This window comes from Mauremys reevesii, linkage group 16 (genome assembly GCF_016161935.1).
Source record: "Mauremys reevesii isolate NIE-2019 linkage group 16, ASM1616193v1, whole genome shotgun sequence".
NCBI lineage: Eukaryota > Metazoa > Chordata > Testudines > Geoemydidae > Mauremys > Mauremys reevesii.
In genome coordinates this window covers 10,247,991-10,263,845 of record NC_052638.1, presented here as the reverse complement: position 1 = coordinate 10,263,845, position 15,855 = coordinate 10,247,991, and the positions used below count along the sequence as shown (strand labels likewise).

The 15,855-nt window shown below is 48.9% G+C and overlaps 2 long non-coding RNA genes across 2 annotated transcripts; one reads left to right on the top strand and one right to left on the bottom strand.

Annotated features, from left to right (window-relative positions):
* Nucleotides 1-5,024: 5,024 nt before the first annotated feature.
* Nucleotides 5,025-6,995, top strand: LOC120384209. The gene is made up of 3 exons (XR_005588675.1): nucleotides 5,025-5,186; nucleotides 5,841-5,906; nucleotides 6,920-6,995. It is a non-coding gene; the product is annotated as an uncharacterized LOC120384209 (long non-coding RNA).
* Nucleotides 6,106-11,243, bottom strand: LOC120384210. The gene is made up of 4 exons (XR_005588676.1): nucleotides 11,120-11,243; nucleotides 7,739-7,907; nucleotides 7,333-7,370; nucleotides 6,106-6,424 (listed from the first exon to the last, which is right to left on the bottom strand). It is a non-coding gene; the product is annotated as an uncharacterized LOC120384210 (long non-coding RNA).
* Between the last annotated feature and the right edge of the window lie 4,612 nt (nucleotides 11,244-15,855).

The following is a 15,855-nucleotide window of genomic DNA, read 5'->3' as shown; positions in this document are numbered from 1 at the left end:
TCGCCAGGCAGCGCAGCTCCTGCCCAGCCCCCGGGTCCGGTCCCGACCTCGCCGGGCGGCGCAACGCGGCTCCTGCCCAGCCCCTGGGTCCGGTCCCGACCTCGCCGGGCAACGCAGCTCCTGCCCAGCCCCCGGGTCCAGTCCCGACCTCGCCGGGCGGCTCCGGTCCCAGCCCCCGGCTCCAGCTGCGACCTCGCCGGGCAGCGCGGCTCCTGCCCAGCCCCCGGGTCTGGTCCCGACCTCGCCGGGCAGCGCGGCTCCTGCCCAGCCCCCGGGTCCGGTCCCGACCTCGCTGGGCGGCTCCAGTCCCAGCCCCAGCCTGGCCCCCACCCCAGGCAGCGCGGTAAGGGGGCAGGGAGCAGGGAGCAGGTGTTGGATAGAGGGCAGGGGAGTTGGGCGGGTGGATTAGTGTCGGAGGGCAGGGAACAGGGGGATTGAACGGGGGCAAGGTTCCCGGGGGGGGCAGTCAGGAAGGAGCAGGGGTTGGATGGGCAGTGGGGGGCAGTCAGGGGTAGGGATTCCAGGGACAGTCAGGGAACAGAGAGACGGGGTGGTTGGATGGAGTAGGGGTCCCGGGGGGCCATCAGGACGGGGAGCAGGGGTTGGATGGGGTGGCAGGGGGCAGTCAGGGGACAGGGAAGGGGGGTGGATAGGGCAGGGGTCCGGGGGGGGGGCTGTCAAGGAACATGGGGGGTTGGATGGGGCAGGAGTCCCCGGGGGGGCATGACCCCCTCGTGGGGTGAGGAGGAGGGAACCGGTTGTTAATATTTTGGCAGCTCATCACTGCCTGGCAGGTCAAGCTGCCAGCCCGCACCATGGCCCGGCTGCAGCTCCACTCCCGCCCCGCCCCACGCCCGGCCTCAGCCCCTGGCCGCAGCTCCGTTCCCGGCCCCAGACCCACTCCCAGCTGCAGCCCCAGCCTTGGCCCCCTCACCCTTGTCTGTGTCCCCCCAGCCACAGCTGGGGGGGGGCATGACCCTGAAAAGTTTGGGGACTACTGCATTAAAGGCAGTGGCCTTTGGGTTAGGCCCTCAGAGAACGGCCAGTTCTACAGTCTTAGGAGCATTTCCTCCTGCTGTAAACATACTGGGCCAAAGTCTGCTTTGATTTCCTCCAGCAAAACCCTGCTGAATTGAGTGGGGTTCACAGCGCCATAAAATAAGGAAAGTTAGAGATGGAAAAGGTCTATTGCATCATCCAGTCTATCTCCCTTCCAGTGCAGGAGGCTCAGGTGCCCTTAGTGTAATTGAGAACAGAATTGGCCCCACAGGCTGTGTCTATACTGAGCTTTTACCTAAAAATTTCCCGCCAATGCACTAGCATTGGTGCAGTTCCACCCACGGGAGTGTGAGTAGAGACAGGCCACCACCATTTTTACTACTGTGTCGTCTAACAAGCTCAGAACAAGTCTAGACAACCTGGTAGTAAAAGAACCATCAGCCACCAGCGCCCCGTCTATGCTGGCATTGTTACCATCTGTTGTCACCTCCAGTAGAGTTGCACAAGTGAGGAACTTGAAGCAAAAGCTCAATGTAACAACAATCAGTGGGAAGGAGCTTCCTGACCAAAACACCTACGTGTGTGAAAGCGCCTCTGGCTGCTTTGCAAATGAGCAGGCTACGTGAGGGAGCGAATGAATGAAGGAGGTGATTGTAATGCTGCTGGCTTACTCATCACTCCTCTAGGGAGCCGTGTGCAAAGAAAGCACATTTGCCTGCCCACTAGGTGCTAAATTATATTGTAGGTGTATAATATAATGTAATTAAAGGGGATCAAACACAGAAGAGTTGCCTGAACCTGCGGGACAAACAGCATGGCCATTTTTTCCCTTCATCAGCTAATTTGTACGGAAGTGGCAGCATGGTCTGGAGGAGAGAGCATGGGCCTGAGAGATATAGGTGCTCCTCGTCTGGAGCCTGGTTCTGACATTCATTTGTTGTGTGGCCTAGGGCAAGAGTCACTTAGGCCTATAGTTAGGCTGCTAATTCTATATTTAAGCACCTAGAAGTGCCCCAATTTTCAGAAGTACTGAGTCCCTGTAAAGTCAGTGGGAGCTGCAGGGGCTGAGTAGCTCTGAAAATTGGGTCATTTTCATACAGGTGCCTAACCTTCGGCTCCCAGGCTTAGAAAGCTCTGCCATAATTGCTGCTTGCCTTCCCCTTCTATAAAAGGCGGATAACCACTCTTGCCTGCCTGACAAGGAATATTGTGCAGCTTTTTTAGTTAAGGTTCATATAATGCTTTGAAGAACAACAATGTAAATTCTAGGTATGATTATGTGGTTTATAGTGGTATTATAGTCGTGATTTATAGTGGGATGTATCTACAAACAGCCCTTAATTGCTTCTCTGAAGCTTACAAAAGCCTAGGGCTATCTCTGAACATCAGCAAAACAAAGTTCTCCACCAGCCAGTGCCCGGTTAATCATCAGACCCAGCAAGGAAAATCTACATTGACAGAGAAGAACTGGAAAATGTAGAAGACTTTGCCTATCTTGGCAGCCATCTCTCACTGAGGGCAGACATAGGCGTCGAGATTCAGCACAGAATCCACTGCACCAGCCTTGCCTTTGGCAGACTGTCTCGCCAGGTGTTCAACAATCACAACATCAGAATACACACTAGACTTTTAGTTGATAAAGTGGGGGTAATCCCAACTCTCCTCTGTGGCTGTGAGACTTGGGTGACCTGTAGAAAACACCTGAAAAACCTGGTATGTCAGCACCAGTGCTTTCTTTAGAAGATCCTCAACATAAAATGGGAGGATCATCACACTAATGTCAGTGTCCTCACAGAGGCCAACATCTTCAGTGTTGAGGCCCTGATTATCCAGCACCAGCTGAGGTGGAGCTGGCACTGTGTGCGCATGGCTGATGTACGCTTACCAAAACTACTACTGCACGCCCAACTCACTGAAGGAGAAAGGAAACGGGGAGGCCAAAAGAAATGCTTTAAAGACACCCTCAAGATAAATATGAAGAGATGTGACATCAACATCACACACTGGGAGACAGCAGCCCAGGATAGGGATAACTGGCAAAGACTTGTCAGAGAGAGAATGTCCTCTCTTGAGGGAAATCACCTTGCTCTGGTCACAGAAAAACACTAGACAAGAAAGGAAAGAATTGTCATGCAGCAACCACGTCCCAACCCTGGCTTCTAACATCTCCTTCAGTGTCTGCCAACGAGCCTGTGGCTCAGGGTTCTGACTCCTCTGTCACCAAAGGACCCATAAAAAATAAAACCTGTGGAAGAGATCATCCTCGACCTTGAGGGATCGCTGACAGATGCAAAATTTTGTTCTGCCCAGCTTCAACAAGACTAAGGCCAAGATTTGCAAAAGCAATTAGTGATTTGGGGTATCCATTCTGAGGCACCTTAAAGGTGCCTGGTTCTCAGAGGGCAGGTGCTTAGCACTTTCTGAAAATCAAGTGCCTTCCAGGCATCTTAAATAGGGTCCCCAAAAATGAAGGCAGAGGAAACCACCACTCCCTTTTGAAAATGTTGGCCAAAAGCAGCAGGTCACCATTAGGGTCTAGGAAGGAAACAAATAAACAAAAAAAATGTGTTTACTGCTGGAGGATTTTCCCACATTGAAAATACATCTTGGACTTGTGCTTTTCAATTCAGCCTAAACTGCTCCTGTTTAAAAAACAAGTCATTTATTCAACACCTTCCATCCAAGATTCTCAAAGCTCTTTGCAACACATTAACAACGCCTAAGAAGGCGAAACTGAGCCACACAATAAGTTGAGAAGACCAGGAATAGAATCTGGCTCTCCTGACTTTATCTTAAAAAAAATTACATTGTTTCCAGAATAAACTAAAAGGAATGTGATGGAGCAGATACAGACAGTGCAGAACAAACCCCCTGCTCTAGCCCATAGCTCACATGTCCAGTCCCCTTCAAAGACATGTGACTGCAAGATGACCAGTGTTACACACTTTTGAGGTGACACACCGAGCATTCAGCTGTGCCTTGCTGGAGTGGGGTGCAGGATGGCTCTGATCACTCCTGCATTTTCTCTGGGCTGACTGCTGCTGAGGCTTCCATGTGAACACACCGTGGAGAGTTATGGACATCTGACCAATGCAGCACTGGAAGGAGCATAAAGCTTCCTTAACACGGGTTAAGAAGCGGCCAGTGGAGCAGGCTGGGCCGTTCATTCCTATACTGAGTACACATGGTTTTCTGTGCTATTGCCTGCCGCTGATCTGAACACATGACTCTGCCATGAGCTCAGAATCCGCTAACCCTGGGCAACTGGGCTCTGAGGAAGGAGTAAAGGGAGACAGGCGGTATCACTGCTGTGCTGAGTGCATACAGTGCTCTGTGCTCATGCAGACACCCTCTGGAAAGAGCCCCGAGCCCCTGCAGTCTGGCAGGGCCGCCGAGAGCAGGTTCGGGCCCTGGTGGAAAAAAAAATTTGGGCCCCCCAGCAAGGGCGGACCGGGTAAACAGGGCCGATGAAGCTGGGCCCCGGGCCCCCTTCCGGACCGCCAGGCCCCGGTAATTTGTACCGGCTTCCCCCCGCCCTCTCATCGGCCCTGCAGCCTGGTGCATGCGGAGCTGTGTGTCTCATTCCTGTGCTGAGTGCACGCAGAGCTCTGTGCTCATGCAGACACCCTCTGGAAGGAGCCCCTGCAGCCTGGTGCATGCGGAGCTGTGTGTCTCATTCCTGTGCTGAGTGCACGCAGAGCTCTGTGCTCATGCAGACACCCTCTGGAAGGAGCCCCGAGCCCCTGCAGCCTGGTGCATGTGCAGCTGTGAGTCTCATTCCTGTGCTGAGTGCACAGTGCTCATACAGACACGCTCTGCAAGGAGCCCAGCGCTCCTATCTCCTCCCCGCATCCAGTGAGCGGCAGGCGGGCACATGGCTCTGGGGCCGGGCGCTGGCTGCGGGAGGCAGGAGGCCGGCGCGAGCGGAGCGGAGCCCTGCCCCCGTGCAAAGGCGCCTGGCTCAGCAGTGCCCCCGGGCCAGGACCGGAGCCGGAGCGGAGCCGTGCGCAATGGTCGGGGCCGGCGGGGGCGGGGGTTTTGCACCCGCTCCCTCTCCAGGGCCTGGATAAATACGGAGCCGTGGCGGCCGCCCCGACACCTTCTCCTCTGGGCCCCCAGCGTCCCTGCAAAGCCGGCGGCTGAAGCCACGCGAGCAATGGACCCCCAGGACTGTCCCTGTGCGATCGGTGAGTGACCCCGCTCCGCAGCCCCCTGCCCTGCCCTGCTGCAGAACTTGCCTGCAGCGCCCTGTTGTAGGGACCGGGAAGGATTTTCAGCTTAGGGCAGGCGGGCGTTTCCTCTGGCCGGGGCCGTGTTCTCCCGGCTAAGCGCGGGGGTTTCTGTTCCGTGGCCTGGCGTTCCCGGGGTGCTCCACCTCTCCCACCACCTTGTTTGTTCTCGAGCCTATAAACTCCCTTGTAAAGTGTCCAGTTATCCTCCCGAGGCCCCCAAGCTGTCAGAAATGTACTAGCAGCTACTGGCTTTTCTCCTTGAACTGGAGAGCAGAGTTGGAAGCAAAAGTGCAGCAACCTGCGTTTTAAAAAACGAGTCTTTTATACTGACTTTCAGTGGTCTGGGGCCATTTCTGCCGTCAGTTGCCTATCGGGAATAGACTCTTCCCGGACACCTGTTGCTAAACTTCCCTTAGACAAAGAAATGAAAATAGCACCTGCTGTCTGAGTTCTCTCGGATGCTGGGGCTGATTGGCAAGTTTCAAAGGCAGTGTGAACGTGTGGATATTTGTAAAGATGCTTAGAGTCCTGAAATGTAACTTTTGAGAACTGTCTGGCTTCTACCCAATGTGTTTTCATGGGATATTTTTCCTTGTTTGTTCATTTTAGGTGGCACCTGCACCTGTGGTAACAACTGCAAATGCACAAACTGTAAATGCACATCGTGCAGGAAAAGTGAGTAGCTCAGCAGATTTCAGGAACCAGTCTAGTGGGTAGCGTTTTATAATCTTTACAGTCCCTGTATATATAAAATGTGCAGTTCTAACTTTGTTTTAACAGAACCCATTGCTTGATACAGGAAGCCAAATGAGTCCTTGTCCCCGCCTCCCCACCATGAATTTGGCCCCTTTCAAAAATCTTTTCCAAACTAACATCAAACAAATTCCTTCTTTAATTGTTACAGACCATAGAGCGCTGTCAGCGCTGCCAGTTTATTCATTCAGCTCTCACTGCAATCTGGGCTGCAGTGTGGTCTCTTCAGCGGCTGCAGAACGGGGCTGGCTTCACAAGGGAAACTGACATGAGAGCCATGTCTGCCTCTCTTTGTGGCCACGTCCATGCTCCCTGCAAGTCCTAGTAATTCCTTCCCCTCCGCCACAGTGAAGGGCAGAGAGGGGGGCTGATAAACTGCTCAGATTATTAGTCCACATCTGCTGCCTTGCAAAGACCAAGGTGTGGACATGACAGGCACCCTGCAAAATAGAAGAGGGTTGGAGAGAAGATGCTAAAGCCAAGATATACCCCAGGAGATGGGTGATTTAAATTGGGGATCTGGAATAGGGAGATGGTGAGAAAAGAATAGAGAGGGGTTGTGGCATACCTGGGAAGAGGAGCAGAAGGCAGAAATAGCAGTGATTCCCCATATTGCTCTACATGGTTTTCCCCAGTGAATGCAACAGTTAAGGGCTCAACTCCGTAGTCCTTGTTTAGATAAAATTCCTATTGAAATCAACAGGAGTTTGGCTTGAATAAGAACTATGGGATTGGGGTCTCCAAGTTAGACTATGGTTAGGTTCTCATTTACCCTCAGTGCAAAGAATCCATAGGGGTTCTGATGTAGCCTTGTCTGTGGATGCTTATTTGGTCTGTCTCAGCCTGCCACATGCACCGCTCCAGGGTAGGGTCGCTGTTTGGCTTCGACAAATTCTGACCCTGCTTTGTTGGTTTTTGTGTTTATTCCTTGTCAGGCTGTTGTTCCTGTTGCCCACCTGGATGCGCCAAGTGTGCCCAAGGCTGTATCTGCAAAGGACAACCTTCCACCAAATGCAGCTGCTGCAAATAATGTCAAGTACCAGAGGGGTAGCTGTGTTAGTCTGGTTCTGTAAAAGCAGCAAAGAATCCTGTGGCACCTTATAGACTAACAGACGTTTTGCAGCATGAGCTTTCGTGGGTGAATAATGTTTGCAACTTCCCTTCCTGACAATGATCTGTATATTTGGTGACGTGAAAATAACCTTATTGTGCATTTTGTATATTTGTCCAAATACAGTCAGTGTTTGTGATGTGAGCATAAGCTACTTAAACCAATAAAATTGCATGTATATACGTATCTTAAAATCTCTTCTGGTCATTTTATTCTTGGACAGCACATGTCTCTCACCTGTTGCACTCCTCCCCACCTTGCACACAACAAGTCCCCTGCAAAACAGCATACAAGATGCAAAATAGCTTGTACATAAAGCTCAGTGTCGTGTATATCCCAGCATTTTCAAAACAAATTACTGCTCCTCTCCCTAGTAGCGAGACACTTTCAATTTCTGTTTGGTATTAACCTACCATTCCAGATGGGGGTAATTTTCTTTCTTTAAATGTTATTCTAGCGTTGTTACGGTTACATCCTCGGACAAAATTCCCCCAGGGCCAAAGGCAAGATCCTAATTACAAGTGCTCACTGCAACTCTGTGCTAACTCCTGAGGCTTTAAGGGTTTACTTGGGTAAAACTCCCATTGCAGTCAATGGAAGTTGTGCATAAAGAATGCCTTTATCAGCATTCTGGTTATGTTACCTGTAAGAATCACTGTATTTTCCTTTCCCTCCTGCTTGCTTTACTTTCCATGCAGACTAGTCCCAGTGGAACATCACCACACCAGCCCAGAGACAATCTGGAAGCTGCTAGGTGTTCTCAACTCCTGCTTGCTTCAGTGAAGAGCTGAAAGCACTTGTAGGATCAGGCCCTATGCAAAGCAATAATGGTGATAAAGTGGGATTATGCTCCGAGTATAATACATACATGGAAGAGTCTAGTGTGTATACCTCTGTCCATTCTGAATACCTGCCGTAATGCTCCCTCCTCTGGTAGTCTATCACAAGCAGTGGTACAGAGTTGAGCTATTTGAGCCATAATGGGGGTCTCGATGATCTTGTATAGGCAACAAGTTTAAAACAAACCAAAGGAAGTATTTCTTCACGCAATGCACAGTCAGTCTGTGGAACTCTTGGCCTTCAAAACATCAGGCAAAGATTATAACAGGGTTCAAAAAAGAACTTGATACATTCATGGAGGATAGGTCCATTAATGGCTATTAGCCAGGATGAGCAGGGATGGTGTCCCTAGCCTCTGTTTGCCAGAAGCTGAGAATGGGTGACGGAGGGTGGATCACTTGATGATTCCCTGTTCTGTTCATTCCCTATGGCACAACTGGCGTTGGCCACTGTTGGAAGACAGGATACTGGGCTAGATGGACCTTTGGTCTGACCCAGTATGGCCGTTCTTATGTTCTTCAGTTGTATTTCTCCCATATTCCCCAGTCACAACTTTCTACTTCTTGTGCTGTTCTGCCTTGTGTGAATACTTCTCATGGGCAGAGGCACGGCCACCAACTGATCCAAGTAGGAGCACTCCAGCACATTCCAGATATGTGACCTTACCCCTAGCTACCTGACTCAAAATTGGGAAGGGGGGTGGAATTGTGCAACTGAGCAGGAGCAATTTACTCGGTAATTGCAAAACTGTAACCCAATGCTCATTCTCCCCCCACACACACACATCATCGCATGATGCCATGGTCATCCTGTGCCATGTGTCAGCAGTTTCATGGGCAGGACTCCATCAACACCTCCTCTATGCAGGTCAACACTAAAAGCACTCGGTCAGTACAATATGTCCCTCCTCCACTATATTCAGTCTTATTTATTCTCTGGAGAACCTTTCTCTGATTCGTCTTATTTATCCTCAGCCACTCCAAGCTGCTTTGTTCCAGTCTCAGTGGATCTTGAGTTTTGATATTTGCATGGTTGGCTTCATCTGCAGGGGGTTCTCCTTAGATACACCTGATAGCTCAGTTGTTCCTCCCTTAGCTGGTAACAAGCCAACAACCCAACAGGTTCCTACAGTCCAGCCTTGTTGAGAAAGGAAAAAAAAGCAAATACCCCACAGTACAGTGCTGTGTTAAATGTAAACTACTTCAAAAAAAGGGGAAAGCAGCATTTTTCTTCTGCATAGTAAAGTTTCAAAGCTGTATTAAGTCAATGTTCAGTTGTAAACTTTTGAGAGAACAACCATAACCTTTTGTTCAGCGTTACAAACAACCTCTATTCCCGAGGTGTTTGTAACTCTGAGGTTCTACTGTATGTATTTGTGCATTTCAGTGAAGCAGGAGAAACAGGAAGAAAAGCAAAAGAAAGCCAAAGAAACAGCCAGAAGAAGCACTGGGAATGTGACTCTAAAGAAAAGCCTAGAGAGAGCTTTTGGGCTAAGGGCTGGCTAGAAAGGGGCTTGGGATGGTGACCAAAGGGACTGTTCCCTGGTGTTTGATTACTGCTGTGTTCCGGGAAACAGGACTTCATACATTCTTTGGAAGTAAGCAGGATTACATCAAAGGTACCCAACTTTGTCATCAAGTTCTCCTCTTAACTCAAACAATACAGTAGGCCCTCAATTTTGGCTCAGCACTCAGGTAAAAAATTGATAACATTATTTCTTATCTTATGAAGAGCAGAAGGGATTAAGAGATTTTCTGTCCTATTTCCAGCAACAAAAATAATAGTTTTTTGATAGATACAAAGCATGGGAATTTTATTCTGAAAGATGCTTTTCTTTTAGAAAATTAGGGAGGGGTCAAAGTAGGTATGATCATGGAAAGCATTTTGCAACTTTAAACTTCAATCCAGCAAAGATCTATGCACATGCTTAACTTTACACACTGAGTAGGTTCACTGAGTACATTAGGGGTACTCAGTGCATAAATTTATGCATATGCTTAAATCTGTGCAGGATCAGGACTTTAGCTATTAGGTTTACTACTCAGTCACCACTCATAAATCTTAATCACCACTTTAAAACAATTGCTTATTGTATTTTATTCTTGCTTTTACACAGATTAGAAAAACTGTGCGAAAGGTTTTAAAAAGTAGGACCTTAAAAATTAGGCTCTTAAATCCATATACAGGCACCTACGGAAGTGGAATGATTTTCAAAAGGGCTGAGCACGGAGCATTGACATGACTGGGGCTACATGATGGTGTGACGTGTTATATAGGTTTTGTGGGCATTTCTTTTGGGATGACGTGCCTCCTTCCCTCACTAAAGAGTGCCCATTAAACCTTTCCACCACACCCCACTATCATGTAGTCGACATAAGCCATGTATGCCCCTGGAAAACTAGTTTAGGAATGTTACAGAGATTTTTAAACATTGTATTGGGATTATTTCTTGTATCCCTAAAGCTCAGTGAATGGGAAGGAGAGGGAACTGGTGCTTGCCCTCTGGTGCTGAATAATAACGATGACCACTTGACTCGTGTGTAGTGCTTTTCATCAGTAGATCTGAAAGCACTTGACAGTGGATGTCAGTATCATGATCTGAAAAGAGACAAGAAAGAGAGTGGATGCAGTCTGGCAATGAAAGAGTTTCTCTGAGGATGAATGAGAGGGAAGAATGATGCTCATTTACAGGCTTTAAAAACAGGGAAGAAGTAGCAGGGTGACCCCTATAGAGGTCTGAACAGGAGTGCAGGGTGGTGGTGTGTATATTTGAGCACTGAAGGATTACCCAGGCTGGGGAGTGAATGGGGTGGCTGGTGCATATGCTCAGGGAAGGTAGAAGTGGATTTTTGCAGTTGGCAAGAGAGCGCTTGTTACATGGTTCAGCCAAGTCACTGCAGGACTCGGGTTCTGACCCACCCCCCTTAGCAGGGCCCTAGGACGCGAGTCCTGAGTGTTTGCTGACCCGAGGCAGACTGATTTGTGAGGGGACGTCTCCACTGCGAAAAATCCCAAGCCCTGCAGCAGCAAATCTCAGAGCCTGGGTCAACTGACTCAGGCGTGCAGGGCTTGTGCTGTGGGGCTAAAACTAGCAGTGTAGCTGTGCCCCTCAGGCTGGAGCCTGGGCTCATGATGTAATTGAAAGAGACTTTTTTTAATTTGGCTGTTTCTCCTCAGATCATACCTGTATTTTATCATCTTCCATCCTCTCCTCCTTACTAGGACATAGAGAATCTCCATTAACAGAGCCTCCCCTAAGGGATGCCCCTGCCGAACCACGTGCTCCTCCGCACCTGTCGGCTTTTCCCCAGCCTTTAGTTTAAAACCTGCAATGTCTGTAACAGCGCTGGGGGAGGGGCACCTCAGCGAGCGTATTGTGATGTTACAGTCATTAAATCAATCGTCAACGTTGTAGTAAGATGAGGCCCTGAAGCATAAACTCTTGTGTCAGAGGCCCAGTCTGAGGCCTGAAGCCTGAGCCAAAGTACTTCCAGGCATTGCTAAGCCAAAGCTGGGCTGTGAGCCAGAGGCAGGCCCCACTCACAGAAGTTGGCGAGAAGGGGGCTGCTAGAAGCAGGTGCATCCACACATAAGTGCTAATAAGAGGAACTTGTGCCACGATGGCACCTGGACATCCTGGTACGAGGACACGCCACAGAGATAACAAGGAACAGGCAGGTGCATTTTAAAGACAGGGTCAAAAGGACAGCATGATGGATAGATCTGTTTGAAACAACACGATCAAAGGGGGAGACAGCCCCTAACGAGCCAAGGGGCTGTACCTCAATACGTCAGTAGGGATGAGTCATCTGCCCTGTAACTGTATAAAAATAGGTCCCGGAGTGCACATCTTGGTCTGGCCTAGGGGGCAATGGAAAGTCCCGCCACTGACTGAGCTGGTCCATTGCCAGGGGACACAAATTCGTAGTAGGTCTTGTAGAGTCTACAGGAAACTATTACTGTGCTTCGTTTGACAATAAACCTGGCTCGGGTTCCTTCATACCTCACTAGAGTCTGTGGTCTTTGGGGGTTCTCTCGGGGTTTGCTGTGTCAGTTATCTGCACAGAGCTGGGGCACCACACAGAGGGAACACGCACGCAGCCGACTGTTATCATCATCAAACAAGAGCAGAGCACCACCGGTAGCTACTGACAACAAATGTCACCCAGTTTGACACAGTTTCTGGCAGCATTCAGTGACACTTGGATCAATCCAGCATTTTCCCACATAAGGCACAACACCTCCAAAGGCGACCTGGGACCTTACACCTATGGGGACAAATAGTGATGGTAGTTATATTGTATATGGAGTTTTGTAGCACATTAACCATGTGTATTATGTATGGAGAGGTCCTGGCTGCAGAATTTGGGATCGTTGTGTGACAGATTCGGCAATTTTCTGTAAAGTCTTTGGGAGAACTTACTACATTCAGTTTTGTAGATTGCCATGGACTCGCAGGGGCGAAAGAAAATGCAGGCCTGTTATTTACCAGGCTGCACGTGGCAACAGACTATATTGGTAAGGGATGCAAGGAGAGTATGGGTCACGATGCAAACTGCAGACACACACACACACTAAAATTAATCAATTTAAAGTTTTATTGGGGATAATTACAAGGGGTCAGGGAGGAGCGTATGATTAGCTAATAGAGTTAATGAAACAAAAAACACACAATGACTAAAATATCTACTAACAATATTTATAAACAAAGATGCAGCATTTAGTAATAACTGATACTTACAAATACAAACCAACGCATAATGACAGGCAAAGGTAGAAGCTCTGTTTGAAACACGTGAGCTGAGAGAGAGGCTTCGAGGTGATCAGGCTCGATTACACAGAATACACAGGATTCGTTTTCTTTCTCCTCTCCCTGCCTGCACATGGCAGGCAGGCCTAAAGTACCAACTATGACATCATAGAAGTGTCATAGGGGACGGGGCCCAAAACCTGTTTGTGTCCGTTTCTGATTGGCACAAGCAAAGTTTACACCAAGTAGGGGAGCAGGTGCCTTAAAGTCTGGCTTCGCCCCCAAAAGGTGAGGAAATGCATATTGTCTTAGAATGCGTTCAACACTGAATGACAAAAGAAGAGGCCAGGGCAATACCCGTATGGGCAAGTTTTACAGGATGCAGACAGGAACTCATCTCAACAAGTTTATGTTTCATTATGTGCCAGGGGCTGTGTTTAATTCCCTGGGGGAGAGGGCCCACAGCCCCCAGGAGCTCAGAACAGTGGAGAGTGATTGGGCAAATTCACCTCCCAAGAGGCACCCCCACCTGGACAGGCTCACGCGTACTGGTTCACACTGGATTCTCTAGAGACCAACAGACAAAGAAAGGCCTTTGGGACAAATAACCCGAGTTTAAACGGACTCAGGGCCTTCTTCCTGATCCAGCAGATGGACAGGACCGTCTGTCCAAGGGAGGCCCCAATCCTTCCTGAGAAGGATTAAAAGGACTTGACCTGTGCATGGGGGCTCTTGTTCTGATCTAACAGAACATGGCAGGGTTTGAAGCACTGACTCTTACCAGGGTGATTTCGGGTAAGCTGACTGGCATGCATGTAGGTTCTTTTCTTGTTTTCAAGTCTTTTCTCTGTAACGCTTTCACCTTAAGAATAAATGTGCTTGTTTAGACGGAGCCAAGTACAACTTATAACTATAGGCAACTACACTGTGTGTAGCCTCGGGAGACAAAGCCGAGTAGGCCTGTTTAGGCCATCTGACTTGCTAGGGCATTCACAGTGTAGGCAGGGGACTGTGCCTGGAAAAACTCTGATCAGAAGGGAGAGAGGTGAAAGCTGAGGAGCCGGTGCCCTTGCTGGACCATGAGTGAGGAACACAGAAGCAGTTTGTGACACATTGCACCACAAAGTACACACAGGGTCCTGAATATAACTATTAAACACTAACTGAATAATCCTGGGCAGGCCCAACGGTCGATATTCCTAACACATGTTTATCCTAACTAGTGTAAGCTACACCCATTGTGTTACACTAGCATCTCTGGGAGTTATGGTGATTTGTTCCTGGAAAAATGGAGTTTTCACCTCCAGGAGTTAAGATTCTTTCCCACCCTTTCTCTCCGTTCCCTTCTTGTCTGATGTCTGGCATTTAGGCGAAGCCCCTTGGACTTCTGATGGCAATTCAGACATAGCGAGTATACGGCTGGGTTTTCTCCGTTAGTCCTTCCCGTTATGGGGTGGCGCAATACTCTGACTTTGGGAGAAAGAGTCTGATTTCCTGTTAATCTCCATGACACCGTTTGGGAGTGATGTAATTCCTGGTACAGTGTGTCTTTTTTCACGTCCTCTGTGTTGTGAATCGCAATCACCGTTTGGGTAACTAACCAAACACTTGGATTGATTTTCTATCTCCAGTCCAAGCAGAACGAAGTGATGTTCATCAGCAAATATGCACTCAGTGAGCACTGCTGTAGACACTCGTACTACCTGGCCTTGCTTAAAGCTACTGTATGTGACTGTTAAACACCTTTGCTATGATTACCCATGTGGTTATTTAATGATGTCACACTCACCTTGCTGTAACCCGCAAGCTCCTCATTCAGCTGCAGAAAGCTTTGTAGACAAGGTGTGATGAAGTAGAAACTCTCTGTAGTATTTTTATGCTTCTTATGTGTGCCTCAGTTTCCCTCTGTACTTTGCATTGTTACCCATTGCAGAAGTGTTAAATCTGCTCTTGGGGCAGGGCAGGAGAGATATGGTGTTGGGTCACTGGGGTTGAATGAATGGGTTATTAAAGGGCTGGCTGCAACCAACCCACATCAATGGAGGGTCCACACAGACAATGGAAGCCCCAAGGACTGAGCAACTGACACCTATCCACAGGAATCTCCGGCATACAGAACATGTGAACTCAGCATGGGTCTGCAGGAGTTCAACAGTGGACTCTCACCTGGGACCAACACAGAGAGGCAGGGCCAGAAATGGATTCCACAGCATGTTGGCTGGCTGATTATGCTGGCTCGGGGAGCATGGACTATGTCTTAACCTAAGGACTTTCTAATGCTGCGTTCCAGCTGCCTAATAAACCTTGCTCTGTTTTGAAAAAGCTGCTGGGTGTCATTGCCAATACTTAGAGCCCTGCAAATCTGTGGATATATGCTTCATATCCACGGGCCATGTTTGCAGATCGGATCCAGATACAAATTTTATATCTGTGCAGGGCTCTACCAATACTTGCCGAGGTGCATTGGTCCCTGAAGACAGTAAAAGTCTCTGTTGGGCTCACTGGACAGAACTCATGGTGTGAAACAGGAGAGCGGGAGCCCAGAGGCTCAGCCTCAAAGGCATTGAGACCTCGCAGCCGACCCTTAAGGAAGAGTGAGACCCCGTAGGGGGCTGGCACACAGAAGGGGTTCCTCTAAAGGATTATTTAAAGCTGGGGCATGGTACAGATCCTTTGGATGCATGACAAAGGGTGAATCATATTTCCAGGTACAAGTGTATTTTGTGTACCAGTTCTCCTCTTGCTCAGCACAGGTATTTGCAAAAAAAAATTGTGGGGTATATTAATCACAACTTCCAAACGAGGCCACGTGAGACAAGTGAACTGGTTGTGGCCCTGATCCAGCGAAGCACTGAGGCGCATGCTGAACATGCACATTGTTGGTGTGGCCTAGGTGACAGGAGCTCTGGACTAAAAGTCAGGAGAAGCAGGTGCTATTCCTAGCTCTGCCACTAACCTGCTGTATGTCATTGGATAAGTCACTTCAGTCCTCTGGGCCTGTTTTCCCTCCCACCCTTTCTCTGTCTTGTCTCTAACAGACTAGGATTGTCTCTTCTATGTGGGTGTACAGTGCCTTGCACAACGGGGTCCTGATCTCAGCTGGGAGTTCTTGATACTACTGTAATCTGAATTATAAACTCTTAAAATCAATGGGGTTAGTCTTGTTCTCA